Here is a 13,387-nt window from a genome sequence, read left to right as displayed (position 1 = left end):
CTAGCATAGTTGATCCTAGTGGCAGCTTCATAGTACCCAGCATGTCTACCTGACTTTTCAATATATCTTGAAGTGCATTCAGCTTAATTTTGGAAAGAAAATGGCTCTGTTTAGAATGGCAGACACATCAGAGATAATTTTTATCCCTCCATTATTTTCCTATTATCTTAAATAAAATGCATAACAATATAGCATTACAGAGATTTATGAAAATAATTTTAAACAAAGGGCATTATCACGTCGGTATTTTGAAAAGTCCTTTCAAGGGTAAGGGAGCTTTGAATGTGGCTTCAAGAGTAAAGAGCACAAAATCATTTAAAAGCTTATTTCAATGAACTCAGGCAACTAGGAGCCTAAGACTAGAGAACCAGCCGTTTCATTTGTGTACTAACCCACCACCACTCCTTACTCTTCCACCACTCTAGACCTTAGCAGTGAGCACTTTTTGTCAAGGCCATGAGAATATCCTGACTTCAGCTGTGGAAGAGGAAGATCTCAGAAAAGAAGACTTAGAGAAGAGAACTTAGAAAGCAACAGTACAGATAAGCAATGATGTGGGCTGAAAGAATCATTGCAAATCAATGCAAATTTGAATAAGTGATATACTGTTTATTACAGAGTGTGGGATGGGAAAGCTGGGTGCCATATTTTTACTTGGCTCCATTATGTATTTGCATTTCCAGACTGCCAGATCCACTCATATTCAAAGGGAAATTTAGAAACACCATACCAAAGATAATCAATTTGTGTATTATCATCCATTTAAGATTATCTGTTCTGTTACCTGCTCCAACTATGCAGATAATTTGAAATAGACTGAACTTTTTTCTTTCAACTCTTCACTGTTATTACATTTTGTAAATTTTCAAGGACTCACAAAGTATCAGATGCTTAGGATTTCATGACCACATAAATGTTCTTTACTTTTAAAGTTACTAAAACCAGAGTCTGTTGATATAAGTTCTCTTTATGAATTCTTCCTTATGCTGTGAAAACAGTTTGAAAGGGATGGGGATCAAGAACATCATAAGCACAGCTTTAGAGATATATACTTTTAGAGGTACATATTTTCATTTCCGGTGTAGAATATTTTCCAGTAGAATCCAGTTAAATGTCTCAAGGAAATTTTCATGCTACATGTGAGACTAGCGTAGGGAAATATTGTCATATGTAAGGAAGAACAGTATCTTTATATAAATTAAACCTCAACTGGGGTCAACTCTTATTTTTCATCCTTAAATTCTCATACTGTTTCCTTCTTTGAGAATGAACATTTACAAAAACAATATTCTCATTTAAACCTAAGTGTAGCAAATTTATTTTTAAATACTTTTATTATGGTAAAACATAACATAACATTTGCCATTTTAAAATGCATAATTCAGTGACATTAATTACACTGAGAGTGTTATGTGGTAACCATTACCACTATTTTCAAAACTTTTCCATCACCCCTGTGCGACCCTATGGACTATAGCCCTCCAGGCTTCTCTGTCCACGGGATTATTCTCCAGCCAAGAATACTGGAGTGGGTTGCCATGCCCTCCTCCAGGGGATCTTCCCAACCCAGGGATCAAACCCACATCACTTACATCTCCTGTGTTGGCAGGCAAGTTCTTTACCACTAGCACCACCTGGGAAGCCCATCACCCCAAATAGTATTTTTTAAATGATAACTCTCCACTCCTCCCTTCTCCATCCCCTGGTAACCTCTAGTCTGCTTTCTGTCTCTATGAATTTGCCTAATCTAAAGATTTCCTATGAATGGAATTATACAATATTTTGCCATCTTGTGTCTTTTTTTTTTCACTTAATATTATTTCCTAGGTTCATCCATGTTGTGGCATATATCAAGATTTAATTCATTTTTATGGCTAAATAATATTCCTTATATATGTATATAATGTTTTCTTTATCCATCCATCTGTTGATGAACATTTGGCTTGTTTCCACCTTTGGACTACTTTGAATAATCCTGCAAATACTGCTATTCATGTAGCAATATTCCGAGTCCTTGTCAATTGTTCAAAAGTGGAGTGGAATTCCTGGGTCATTTGATAATTCTGTGTTTAACTTTCTGAGGAAATACCAAATTTTCCCACTGTGGCTGCATTATTTTACATTCCTACCAGCAATGTATGAAGGTTCTGGTGTCACACTATTCTCAACAACATGGAGCATTTCAAACAAAGTTGATAGCAGCAGAGAACATATTCAACGTCCAGATATTTTTAAACTCTTTAATTAAAGGTTCTGATTCATTTCATTTAAATAATATATAAAACTGGTGAGAGACTCTTTAAAATATTATGTAAAGGACTTTTCCCTTGAATTATTTGTTTATCGAAGTTTATCAGCCATGCCTGACTCTTTGTGACCCCATGGACTGTAGCCAGGCTTCTGTGTCCATGGAATTATCCAGGCAAAAATACTGGAGTGGGTACCCTTTTCCTTCTCCAGGGGATCTTCCTGACCTAGGGACTGAACCCGGGTCTCCTGCACTGCAGGCAGATTTTTTTACCATCTGAGCTACCAGGGAAGTCCTGTTTATCAAACTATATGCCATTTATTTTGAAAACATAACTTTGTTTTAAAATAACTTCAGAATGTTACCTGATCCACATGACTTTGTAAGATATAAATAAAAATATTGCCTGTCTTCTTACTTGATCCTCTTTCTAATTCATTCCTGTTTTTATATTGATATTTTTTCTCACAGTGTAAAAATTGAAATCTATTTTCTAAGAGCAGTTGGATATGACAACACAAGAATTAATTATCATATTTTAAGCATAAGCAAAGTGATTTTAAAGATGATATCACTAATTAACCTATAATTTAGATATCTCAGTGGTTTTGAGGCGTTAAATTCTGTACTCTGTAAGCTGCAAATAAGACTTGCAGATTATTCCTAATATTAAGTTCTTTTCAAATATTTTATTTTATTTTCACAATTTATTCAAAGTATATATTAATTTGGTATTTCCTGTTCTTATTTCCTAACTCACATTAGTGTAGAGGGGAAAATGAGTAATGGATCCACGTAAGTACTATGACTAAATTATATTCAATAGTTCAATGACTATTAAACATTTCTCATTTCTAAATAGCATTCCATAAAATGTTCTAAAATAAGGAGTAACGGGAGTTTTTCTAATTTCTTTTTTTAATGAGAGTCATTTAGGAAAAGGATTGCCAATTTATCTTTAAGGTTTTCTCTCTTGTCTGTTTCCAACAAGCCATGCTCACCAACAAATCTCTCCCACTCAAAAGCGTGGAAATAGACATGCTGAGAATGTGAAAAGGATATATGCCCTGTGATATGCAAACAGGAGTGGGTTGCTTCACTTCCATCTCCTTCTGGAGGATTAAACTGATACTAATCCTGAAAAATACACAGAAAAAAACCTCCTCTCTCAAAACATACACTCACACACGAGTCATTTTAGTAATACGGGGAGGGATTCTTGAACAGCTCTAACTTTGAATAAGGTGAGGGGAAGTTTTAATTAATAGTTTTTAATAAATAGCTAAGTGTGCTAGCTATTAATTAAAGTTGGGAATATTTATTGTCCAGAAAACCCTAATAGTGCTTCTTCTTAATAATTTTTTAAATAGTGGAAGTAATTAACAGAACATTTACTAAGAGGACAGAAAATAGGTAGATATAGCTCATCTAAAAAACTGACAATCACTGTGCTCTTCTCTCAGTTAGACTTGCTACCAATGAAGAGATTTATTATTTTCTGGACAGTATATAAACAAATATTTGAGTTCCTTGATAGCATGTGTAGTCTTATTAACAACAACAAAATAAGCAACAAAAATGTAACCTTAGAGTCATATTTGTCTTTGATACTAAAAGAAATGCTTAAGCCATGTCTGACTCTGAAAGACTGACCACAGAAAATGGAATGATGGAATGCAAGACTACCCCCTACAACCTCTCCTTTGGGTCCTTTTAGGATCTAAGTGAGTGATGTACTTAGACTGCCCCTAACCATGCCCATGTCCAAGAAAAATGCAACACCTGATGCACGACCAACACTCAGGAAGGACTGTTCTCAGAAAGCTCCAAGTTCTTCTCTTGAGCTTGACCACAAGCCCTATGGAACAAAAGCAGGAAACCCCCAAGCCTCTTGGTTGCAAAGAAAACATCTAAGTGATAAGGGGTTCTGCTCTCAGCTAAGTGTGGGAGGTATCTGAGGAACTCCAAAGAATATATGCACACGTGCACACACACACAGTCCTTCAAAAGCTTATCTGAAAGAAAATGGCTGTGATAAGTCACTAGCTCACTTGTAAACATTTAAGCCATTCTCTAACAAAGAGAGGTGCTCAGGATTTCTTTGGTCAATTATTGTACATCACTTGGAGTTTCTCATTTACCACAAATAAAGAAAATCAAAATAAAGGTGTTTCTAAGCATCAATCAATATAAATACTTTAATCTTCACTGGATAAATGGACATAGATAACCTGAAGAGGAGTGTACCCAAATGTATTTTGGGTTTTTAAAGATACCATAAAGAGGGATATGTTTTATTACTCAGGGAATTCTGTTGGGCCCGCCACCACCCACAATGCACCCACGTGCAGTTATACAAGAGACAGAAATCATCCAGCACACTAATAACAGAGGGGATCGTCAGGAGTTCAGGTCTCTAAGGAAAACAAATTAAATCACCTGTCAGCTACAGAAACTGCCCAGTAAAGATAATGGCTAGAAGCGAAGGAAAAAAATGGAGTAGTTCAGAAAATAAATGTGTTCTAAGTCGCTTCAGTCATGTCCAACTCTTAACTACGCTGTGGACTGCAGCCCGCCAAGCTCCTCTGTCCATGGGATTCTCCAGGCAAGAATACTGGAGTGGATTGCCAATTCCTCCTCCATGGCATCTTCTGGATCCAGGGATCAAATTCAAGTTTCTGATGTCTCCTACATTGGCAGGTGGGTTCTTTGCCACTAGGGTGACCTGGGAAATCAATATTATGTATCAAATATGACCTTGTGCACTGCTTTGTAAATGAAGCCCGTAGTGATGACCCATATTTTTCCTTTGTTCTGGTATGTTCATATTTGCATATGGTCTTTTCCTTTTCCACTCTCACTTTTACCTATGATACTATACAGGATGTGTGAGTAATGATTCCTCAGTGCAGAGATCACAAGATACAAAGATGCTGCTAAGTTACGAGCTAAAAGAAGAATGAACATAAAGCAGAAATTAATGCAGGAAATGATGAGACTTTGTGCCATTGCTTTCAGAGAGAAGATTTGTTTTTGTTAGTACAGGAATGAATATATGATGCTAGACAGTAGCACTTGGGACTTACTGTGAGGTTATTTGCAATTTTAAATATTAGAAGATGGGTAGAAGTTGAATATTGAAAACCAAAGAGGTGTACCACGCAGAGAATGACGTTCACTCAACACCCACTGCAGTCTCCCTAAAGCTTATCTTCCTCTATTGCAGTGATTGGCAGTGGAATTTGTATATTACCATACCAAAGGAGAAAAAAAAAAAAAAAAACATCATTTCAATAGATGCAGAAATGTCTGCAAAAATCAACTGGTACTCATGATTGTTTCAAAGCTCTTAGCCAACAAGAAATAGAAGTTGACCTCCTTAACCTGATAAAACAATCTGCCAACCACCAAAGCAAAAATCATCTCAGATTGAAATAGAGGTGAATTCCTACTCTCACTTAGGATACTCCAAACTAACACAATATAACAGGAAAAAGAAATGGGATGTAACTACAAAATGTCACAGAAAAATATGTCATTATTTGCAGGTGAAAAGTTCATGTTCCAAAAAAACAGTAGTAATGAAAACAATTATAATACTATCTAACATTTATTAAGCCACTTCTATATCAGGCACTTTTCTAAGCTGTTTATATAAAGTATCTAAATAAAAGGGATTACTAACAAGCATATCCTTTACCAGAAAATAATTTTGGGGATAAAATCTTAATATTTTTAAAAGTCCAGGAAACAATAGGATATATGAATAACATACACAATAAAATAATGGGCCTACAAATATTGAAATCCAGAAAGAAAATACAGAATTTAAAAGTTGAGTCCCAGATATAAATGTATAAATAGCTCACGTGGGTGTGTGCCTGCTAAGTCACTTCCGTCTTCTTTGACTCTTTGTGGCGCTATGGACTATAGCCCCCAGGCTCCTGGGATTCTCCAGGCAAGAATACTGGAGTGGGTTGCCATGCCCTCCTCCAGGGGAGCTTCCCAACCCAGGGATCAAACCCACGTCTCCTGTATCTCTTCATTAGCAGGCGGGCTCTTTATCACTAGCATCACCTGGGAAGTCTATGAATAATAGCCTAGGATCAACCAAACAAATAATAAATAACACCTACATGGAGAAAATGGGTAAATATCATTAAAGACACAAAAATACAAATAGAAAGAAAAATATACTAAAAGAGAGGATGCAATACGATGTGTATTTAACTTCTCTATAAATTTATCTAGAGATCAATGTAATTGAAATCAACATGCTAATAGAATTTTTGCTAAGAACTGACAAATAGATTTTTTAAATGTACTTGAGAAAGTAAATGTAGGAAAATAGCCAACAAGTTTAAAAAATAAACAGCAAAATGAGGAATCAGACTTCTTTTGAAACTATGGTAACTAAACATTTTATTCCATAGATATAGACAAATATATCAATGGAAGTAACTTCAAAAACAATGGAAACTAAAGCTGCTCACAATATGGAAACTTGACATATGGCAGACGTGGCATCACACATTAGGTCACAGGGAAAAATAAAACAATATACCATACCTAATGGATTTAAATAAGCAAGTGTAAAAACAAACTAGATAATTTAGAACTCTGTGAAGAAAATATAGCAGAATATCTTCATGATATCAAGACAATAAGAAATTTCTTAAGACGTAGGAAGCGCAAATTACAAAGAAAAATCCGGCACAAAAATTAGCATATCCATATGACAAAAGTAACTCTAAACAAGATTAAAAAAACAAACAATCGACTGGGCAAAGTTTGAAATATATACAATATGCAATAAAGTATTTGTCGTTGTTCAGTCCCTCAGGCGTGTCCAACTCTTTGTGATCCCATGGACTGAAGGATGCCAGACTTCCCTGTCCTTCACCATCTCCTGGAGGTTGCTCAAACTCATTTGTCCATTGAGTATATAAAGAATTTTTACACATAAAAAGTGGAAAAGTAGTAAGTGTTCAAACAGAATTTCACTGAAAAAAAAAAAAAAGCTCAAGTGTGCAGCAGGTGAATTTCTCAGCTTGTGTGCATTTAGATTGGGTCCATGTAACACATGGATGTGGACAGAAGTGATGGATGCCACTTGTGGTTCTGGAAAAGAAGAAAATGAAATGGAGTAGAAGAAGAAAGAAGAAGAGGAAGAAAACAAGATTGAAGAAGAGAGGAAAAGGAGAAGCCTAATCTTAGGAGGAAGGCATTTACAATTTTGCCATTAAGCATAATATTTGTACTGTCACAGAATCTCCTGTAAAACTGAGGAAGTTCTTTAATTTGTCTTGTTGGCGAAGAGTTTTTATCATGAACAGGTGTTGCATTTTTTTTCAAACACTTTATCTCAATTTATTTAGATGATTATTTGTTTGTTCTTCTTTATTCTGTTAATATGGTAAATTATATTGATTTTTCTAATGTTAATGCAACTTTACCTTCCTAAAATAAACTTCTGGATTTATGTATCCCTTTTATTTGTTGGTAATATGATATATTAATAATGTTACTGACAATATTTTCTTTACATTTAATGAGTGTTATTGGCATGCAATTGTATTTTTTCTAAAATAAAATTGTGGTTTTTTATCAAAGTAGGTTAACTTTAGTTGGAAAATCAGTAGGTTTAAATGAGTTTGAAATAGAGGAAAATCTTCCTTTGTTTTCTGAAAGCACTGATAAACATTTGGAATTATTTGTTTCTTAAGATTTTGTAAAATTCATCAGTGAAGCCATTTGGGCAAAGATTTTTATTGTGGGCAAATATTCTAATTACATATTAAATTGTTTCAGAAATTATAAGAAGGTCCTGATTTTAAATTTCTTCTTATGTTTGATTAGATATTTTGTGTCTTTCAAGGATATTGTCCATTTCATCTGAGCTATCAAATTTATTAGGAAAAAAATCGTGTTACATTCCTTCATTATCCTTTTAATTGCTGTGCATCTGAAAAATTATCTGGGCTTTCCATCTTAATTTTTATAACTGTATTTTCTCTGATTTTTCATTGCTAAGACATGAAAGAAGAAGTTTATCAATATTATTGATGAATTCAAAATTCTTGTTCTTGCTTTTGTGGGTCTTTATTGTTTTCCCTTCTCTAGATTTTCTCTCTAAGCTTTATTATTTCTTTCCTTGTAACTTTTGATTTATTTTACTGTTATTTTTCTAGATTTTAAAGTAGAAGATTATTTCACTGTTTTTATTTTTTTGTAACTGTTCTTAGGCCGATAATGTTTCCTGACCATAACTATTAATTCCCTGGAGAAAAGAGAAGTTAGGACTCAAATGCAGAAAGATCACATGCAACTTGGGACATTCTCACAATGCCTCGAACCTAAGTATTGCAAGCAAAAGGTGAAACGTGGCCAAAGGACTGCAAGATCAGGGAGATTAACCACTCAGTGAAAGCTAGAGGTTGGGCTAATAGGAGATAATTCCAATGCTATTAAAATTGGTTACCTGTCTCAACAATAAAGGACAGAAATGGTAAGGACCTAACAGAAGCAAAAGAGATTAAGAAGAGGTGACAAGGATACACAGAACTACACAAAAATGGACTTAATGACCCAGATAGCCACAATGATGTAGCCGCTCATCTACAGTCAGACATTCTGGAGTGTGAAGTCAAGTGGGCCTTGGGAAGCATTACCATTAACAAAGCTAGTGGATGATGAAATTCCAGTTGAGCTATTTCAAATCCTAAAAAAAAAAAAAATTTAAAAGATGCTGTTATAATGCTGCACTCAATATGCCAGCAAATCTGGAAAACTCAGCAGTGGCCACAGGACTGGAAAAGGTCAGTTTTCATTCCAATCCCAAAGAAAGGCAATGTCAAAGAATGCTCAAACTACAATACAACTGTGCTCATTTCACATGCTAGCAAGGTAACGCTCAAAATCCTTCAGGCTAGGCTTCAGCAGAACAGGAACTGAGAAATTCCAGATGTACAAGCTGAATTTAGAAAAGGCAGAGAAACCAGAGATCAAATTGCCAACATCTGTTGAGTCAGAGAAAAAGCAAGAGAATTCCAGAAAAACATTAACTTCTGTTTCATTGACTACATGAAAGCCTTTGACTACGTGGATCACAAGAAACTGCGGAAAATTCTTAAGAGATGGGAATATCAGACCACCTTACTTGTCCCCTGAGAAATCTGTATGCAGGTCAAGAAGCAACAGTTAGAACCAGACAAGGAACAATGGACTAGTTCAAAACTGGGAAAGGAGTAGATCAAGGCTATATATTGTCTCCCTGCTTATTTAACTTATATGAGTACATCATGTGAAATGCCAGGCTGGATGAAGCACAAGCTGGAATCAGGACTGCCAGAAGAAACACTGACAACCTGAGATATGCAGATGATACCGTTCTAATGGCAGAAAGTGAAGAGGACCTAAAGAGCCTCTTGAAGAGGGTGAAAGAGGAGAGTGAAAAAGCTAGCTTAAAATTCAGTATTTGAAAAGAATCATGGCATTCAATCCCATCATTTCATGGCAAATAGATGGGGAAACTGTGGAAATAGTGACAAATTTTATTTTCTTGTGCTCCAAAATCACTGTGGATAGTGACTGCAGCTATGAAATTAAGACACTTGCTTCTTGGAAGAAAATCTATGACCAACCTAGACAGCATATTAAAAAGCAGAGACATCAATTTGCCAACAAAGGTCTGTATAGTCAAAGCTATGATTTTTCCAGTAGTCATGTGCAGATGTGAGAGTTGGATCATAAAGAAGGCTGAGTGCCAAAGAATTGATGCTTTTGAATTGTGGTGCTGGAGAAGACTCTTGAGAGTTCTTTGAATAGCAAGGAGATCCAAACAGTCAATCTGAAAGAAAATCAACCATGAATATTCACTGGAAGGACTGATGCTGAAGCTGAAGCTCCAATATTTGGCCACCTGATGTCAAGAGCCAATTCATTCAAAAAGACCCTGATGTTGGAAAAGATTGAAGGCTAAAAAAAGAAGGGAGTGGCAGAGGATGAGATAGTTAGATAACATCACTGACTCAATGGACAAGAGTTGAACAAACTCCAGGAGTCAGTGGAGTACAGAGGAGCCTGGGAAGCTGCAGACCATGGGGTCACAAAGAATCAAACACAGCTTAGCAACTCAACAACAACAACATACTTTAGAAATATTATTGAAATTGATATTAATCTGAACTAGATTGCTGTAAATTAAGATATTAATGGTATTCTGCAGGACAATCACTAATAACTCAAAAGTAAATAGTAAAAGAAACTTAAAACAAATGGAAATTTTAATTAGTAAGTATCTATTTAACACTAAATGAAGATAGTAATGGAGGAAGTAAGGAACGACGAAGATATAAGACATTCAGAAAAGAAATAGCAAAAAGGAAGATGTAAACACTACCATATCTGTAATTACTTTAAATGTAAATGCATTAAACTCTTCAATTAAACAGCAGAGGATGGCAAAATAAATTTTCAAAAGCAATCCAACTGTATGCCATCTATAAGAAACAAACTTCAGATTTATAAACATAAATAGTTTGAAAGTAAAAGAATGGAAAAAATATATACCATGCAAAGAACGACAAAAAAAACCCACCTGTGTGGCTGTAACATGAAAAAAATAGACTTGAAAAAGCTGTTACGAGAGACAAAGAAAGACATTTTATAATGACATAATCAACACAGTAGCTCTGATAATATAAATCAGACATTACTTTTAAGAACTGAAAAAAAAATTAAAAATATATTGAAAATGAGGAATAATATAGAAAAATTCTTTTATCATAAGGCAGTAAGACACAATTGATGACAGATGTTCAGTTGTTAATTATATCAGACTTTGTGACTCTATGGACTGCAGCATACCAGGCTTCCTTGTCCTTCACTGTCTCCCAGAATTTGCTCAAAGTCATGTCCATTTGGTCAGTGATGCTATCGATAACAATATTAGTTTACAAAAAGGCTTTTTCACCTACAAATTCTTTTTTTCCAAAGGAGAAATAGAAATTTAAACTATAATTGCTACAATAGAAGAAATATAATAAAAATTGCTCTAATGTTTGGGACATCACTTCAGCAATCTTGAATATAAAATTTAAGAGTTCAAATATTCATAATAAAAATAAATCTCTATTATGGCTTACTTTTTGATTGCTATCTTGGTCTAAGTTTAGTTACAATTTACTATTGTTAATGTCTTTTCCAAAATATTTTTCTTGCATTTTCTATAATTTCTGTAGCATTAAAAATAATACTGTGCTATTTGAACTTATTTTGAATTTGTTCTTTAGCTTTATATAGAGCCCTTCTTTGTTTCAGTCAGGGCATTGTAGTTTGAATTCTATTTTGTCCAATGACAAGTTTGAGACACCCCCCTTTCATTTTAATAAGTTTACTGTTATATATTCCTTATTTTTTTAATATCTCTGTTTTAGTCATGTCGTTAGCATATATCTCAGATTTGGGGTTTACTATGATCTAACCTGAAATCTTTTCTTGTGATAAGAGTGATAATTCCAAGACGTGTATTAATATGAAAGCCCTTTTGAGTCTCAAACGTGCTATACAATTTTGTTTTTTATTGAGTATATTGATGTGTGTGGACATTTATATAATCAGAAATAATAAAATTCTCTTCTAGTCTTTCCCTCCTTTCCTTCACCATCTAAATCTACTCATTGTCTTTTTTTACTGCTCAGCACTACACTTAAATATGGTCAGATCTTTGCTACTTGATTTGTCATTTTAAATGATGTTCTTTCATTCTCTGTTATTATTTAGGAAGAAGTATGTGTGTTCACTCCTTTTCCAACTTCTCTCCCCTTTCAGCCCTGCATTTTTTGTCAATTCAGGTGTTTTTACACTGTCAAAGCACACATATATATGCTATTGTTTCATTTATCACAAATATTAAAAATGATTAAATGCACAGTTTAATAAATTCAACGTGCCTCATCTATAATTTTGCCAAAAACTGTAATATTTTTTGATTGGCTAGACTTTGAAATTTATTTGCATAAATTTGTACAAAGACATCTTGTGTGATTTTTAAAACTTCATTTTGTTTTGATGTTTATTTTCTCCCTGTCATTTCTTATTTTTAGTATTTGCACATTATTTTTATTCATTAATTTTACTTCTGATTTTTTAATGATTTTTATCAGTTTTTTCATTTGTTTTACTTTTTATTTGTTCTCACTTATTTCTGCTTACTTCTTTAGTAATTTTTTCCTCTGCTTTTCTTTAGATTATGTTGTTCTTTTTCATAACATTTTGAAGGAGAAAATTAACACATTTGTTTTCAGCCTTTCTTAGCTCCAAAAATCTGATAAATTTCAAACATGTAAATTAAAAAAAAATCACAGCAAGATTGTAGTAAAATTGCAGAAAAATAATGACAAGAGACATTTTTAAAAGAATCCAGAAAAAAAGTTGGATAATATAAAAGAAAAATGACTAATAGACTGATGATTGACTTCTCAGGAGCAAATATGAAACAGACATATTTGAAATTTCTTCAATTTCACACATAAAACCCTAAAGACATATGTGTTCACATAAATCAGGATATATTTATAAGAATATTCATATCAGCAATGAATGATTCAGCTCAGATATTATGTCCGACTCTTTGTGACCCCATGGACTGTAGCCCACCAGGCTCTTCCATCCATGGGATTCTCCAGGGAAGAATGCTGGAGTGGGTTGCCATTTCTTTCTCCAGGGGATCTTCCCAACCCAGGGATCAAACCCGGGTCTCCCACATTGCAGGCAAATGCCTTAACCTCTGAGCCACCAGGCAAGCCCAAGTAATGTATATGATAGCTGAAAACTTAAAAATATGGTTGGCCCTCTGCATCCACAGTTGTAGATCCACAGTTGATTGAATCTGTGGATGCAAAACCCAATGATATAAAGGGCCAACCATTACATGATTTTACAGGCATATCTCAGAGATATTGTGTATTGGTTCTAGATTACCATGATAAAGTCAGTATAGAAACAAACCAAGTCACATGAATTTTTTGGCTTCCCAGTGCACATACATCTAAAAATTACTATACATACTTTAAAAATACTTTATTGCTAAAAAACTTTAACCATCATTTGAGCCTTTAGCAAGCTGCAATCTTTTTT

Source organism: Dama dama, chromosome 26 (genome assembly GCF_033118175.1).
Source record: "Dama dama isolate Ldn47 chromosome 26, ASM3311817v1, whole genome shotgun sequence".
In the NCBI taxonomy this organism is placed as follows: Eukaryota; Metazoa; Chordata; class Mammalia; order Artiodactyla; family Cervidae; genus Dama; species Dama dama.
This window is presented reverse-complemented; position numbering follows the sequence as displayed.